Consider the following 3,453-nt stretch of genomic DNA (forward strand, 5'->3'; position numbering starts at 1 on the left):
CAGAACTGGGCAAAAAGTGAGACTCTGTCTCAAAGAGAAAAAAAGAAAGAAAAAAAATGTGTGAAAATATCACTGCACTCCAGCCTGGGTGAGAGAGTGAGACCCTGTCTCAAAATAATAATAGTAATAATAATAATAATAATAATGCACAAAGTCATCAGGGAAATGTAAATTGAAATGTCGATGAGATACCATTGCACTCCCACCTGAATAGCTAAAATTAAAAAGACTGGTCGCAGCAAGTGTTGAGGAAGATGGGAAGCATATGGGGGCTCTCCTACACTGTTGGTGAGAATATAAAATGCCACAACCAGTTGGAAAACGATCTGGCAGTTTCTTGCAAAGTTAATGCCCTAGAAATTGCATTCCTAGGTATATGCCCAAGAAAAGTATAAGCGAAGAAAAGAAAAAACCCACAGAGACATTCATATAAATGTTCATGGCAGCTTTATAGTATCCTTATTCATAATGGGCAGAAAAACTAGGAGCAGCCCAAATACCCATTAACTGATTAATGGTGAAGCAAACCATCCCTGTACCATGGGATTCTCCTTAGTGATGAGGAATGAACATTTTATTCTTTCTTTTCTTTAGAGACAGATCTTGCTCTGTTGCCCAGGCTGGAGTGTGATGGTGCAGTCATAGCTGACTGAAGCCCTGACCTCCTCAGCTCAAGTAATCCTCCTGCCTCAGTCTCCCAAGTTGCTGGACCTATGGGCACACACCATCATGCCTGGCTAGTTTTTTTTTTTTTTTTTTTTTTTTTTTTTTTTTTTTTACAGAGTTTTACTCTTGTTGCTCGGGCTGGATTGCAGTGGTGCAATGGCGTGATCTCAGTTCACCACAACCTCCGCCTCCCAAGTTCAAGTGATTCTCCTGCCTTTGCCTCTGAGTAGCTAGGATTATAGGTGTGTGCCACCAAGCCCGGCTAATTTTGTATTTTTAGTAGAGACAGGGTTTCTCCATGTTGGTCAGGCTGGTCTGGAACTCCCGACCTCCGGTGATCCGCCCACCTCGGCCTCCAAAAGTGCTGGGATTTCAGGCGTGAGCCACCGCACCTGACCATACCCAGCTAATTTTTTAAATTTTTATAGAGAGGAGGGTCTCCCTATGGGTGCCCAGGCTGGTCTCAAGTGATCCTTCTGCCTCAGCCTCCTAAAGTGCTGAGATTACAGGTGTGAGCCACAGCGCCTGGTCCAGGAATAAACTATTGATACAGGCAAAAATATGGATAAATCTCTCCCCAAAAAGCATAATGCTGTGTGAAAGAAGCCACACACTTTTTTCTGAAGTTCTAGAACAGGCATTGCTAACCAACCTATAGTAACGGAACATAGATCAATGGCTGACTTTTGGAACGGTAATAACTACTGGGATGACAGGAGCAGCTTCTGGGCAATGGAAACAGAATTGCAGTTCAGTTTCATACCTTAGTTCAGTTTGTGAATGCTTGACCTTCTCACCCCCACTCCCCTCCGCCTTTTTTTTTTTTTTTTTTTTTTTTTTTTTTTTTAGACAGAATCTTGCTCTGTTGCCCAAGTTGGAGTGCAGTGGCAATTTTTGTATTTTAGTAGAGACAGGGTTTTGCCATGTTGCCCAGGGTGGTCTCGAACTCCTGACCTCAGGTGATGCACCAACCTCAACCTCCCAAAGTGCTGGGATTATAGGCATAAGCCACTGTGCCCAACCAACGTCTGCCCTTTTAAAATATGTGTCGCTGGCCGGGCACGGTGGCTCGTGCTTGTAATCCCAGCACTTTGGGAGGCCGAGGTGGGTGGATCACAAGGTCAGGAGTTCAAGACCAGCCTGGCCAACTTGGTGAAACCCCGTCTCTACTAAAATACCAAAAAAAAAAAAAAAAAAAAAAAAATTAGACAGGCACAGCAGCGGGCACCTATAATTCCAGCTACTTAGGAGACTGAGGCAGAGAATTGCCTGAACCCGGGAGGCAGAGGTTGCAGTGAGCCAAGATTGTGCCACTGCACTCCGACCTGGGTGAAAGAGTGAGACAGCATCTCAAAATAAGTAAATAAAATAAAATATGTGTTGCTTTTCCTGGTCAGGTCGCCAGCATCATGCTCTTCTATTCATTTTTCAAGTCCCTTGTGGGCAAGAATGTGGTCGTGGAACTCAAGGATGACCTGAATGTCTGGGGCACCCTCTATTTGGTGGATGAGTATCTCAACATCAAATGAGCTGACATCAGGGTTACACACCTTGAGAAACAGCCTCACATTTTATCAGTGAAGAATGTCTGGGCCGGGCGCAGTGGCTCACATCTGTAATCCCAGTACTTTGGGAGGCCAAGGCAGGTGGATCACCTGAGGTCAGGAGTTTGAGACCAGCTTGGCCAACATGGCAAAACCCCATCTCCACTAAAATACAAAACTTAGCTGGACATGGTGGCGGGCGCCTGTAATCCCAGCTACTTGGGAGGCTGAGACAGGAGGATTGCTGGAACCCAGGAGGCGGAGGCTGCAGTGAGCTGAAATCATGCCACTGCACTTCAGCCTGGGCGACAGAGTGAGACTCTGTCTCAAAAAAAATTTTAAAAAAGGACTGCTTCATTCCAGGCTCAGTGGTCCTGTATGTGCAGTTGTCAGCAGAGGAGGTCGACACGCAGTTGCTACAGCATGCAGCAAAGAAGAAAGCCAGCAGTAGGGACAGCCCCTCCTTCTCCTCCCCTCCCTCTTCCTTGGTGACCTATAACCCCAAGTCCCGGCCCAGGACCCCTAACTCCCAATACTTGAAGAGGCTTTCTTTGTGTTTTTTACTGATGATGGTTTTGTGGGGTTTTTTAAAAAAGGGAAGAGTGGATAAGAGGAATAATTGGGAACAGGTATCCTTGGTTGAGAAAGGGAGAAGAGGTAGGCTGGGAAACTCCAAAGCCTTCCCAGTCCACAGCACCTGCCGTTTTCACTACCTCCCTGGAGATGGTGAGAGGGAGGCCTTCCTAGGTCTTTCCAGGGTACCACGTGATTCACCTAGGGGCATGAAAGGAATCTGTCCCACGTCGGGAATAACATTTATGATGCAAATATATATGTGTATGTATACACACACATATACACACACACTATATATATAATGTAACATACGTATATAACATATACGTATGTTACATTTTCATGGGTGCAGTGTCTCTCACACATTGGGAGTCTGAGGCAGGAGGACTGCTTGAGCCCAGGGGTTCCAGACCAGCTTGGGCAATAAAGTGAGGCCTTAATAAACAGGCCGGGCGCGGTGGCTTACACCTGTAATCCCAGTACTTTGGGAGGCCGAGGTGGGCGGATCACGAGGTCAGGAGTTCAACACCAGCCTGGCCAATATGGTGAAACCCCTGTCTCTACTAAAAAAAAAAAAAAAAAAAAAAAAAAAAAAAGATAGCCGGGCGTGGTGGTGTGCACCTGTAATCCCAGCTATTTGGGAGGCTGAGGCAGAAGAATTGCTTGA

The 3,453-nt window shown here is 46.0% G+C and overlaps 1 pseudogene; it reads left to right on the plus strand.

Moving 5' to 3' along the window:
* Positions 1–2,075: 2,075 nt before the first annotated feature.
* On the plus strand, positions 2,076–2,657 carry LOC108544756 (U6 snRNA-associated Sm-like protein LSm2 pseudogene; annotated as a pseudogene).
* Positions 2,658–3,453: the final 796 nt, after the last annotated feature.

Source organism: Rhinopithecus bieti, unplaced genomic scaffold (genome assembly GCF_001698545.2).
Source record: "Rhinopithecus bieti isolate Rb0 unplaced genomic scaffold, ASM169854v2 scaffold_28486, whole genome shotgun sequence".
Classification (NCBI taxonomy): domain Eukaryota; kingdom Metazoa; phylum Chordata; class Mammalia; order Primates; family Cercopithecidae; genus Rhinopithecus; species Rhinopithecus bieti.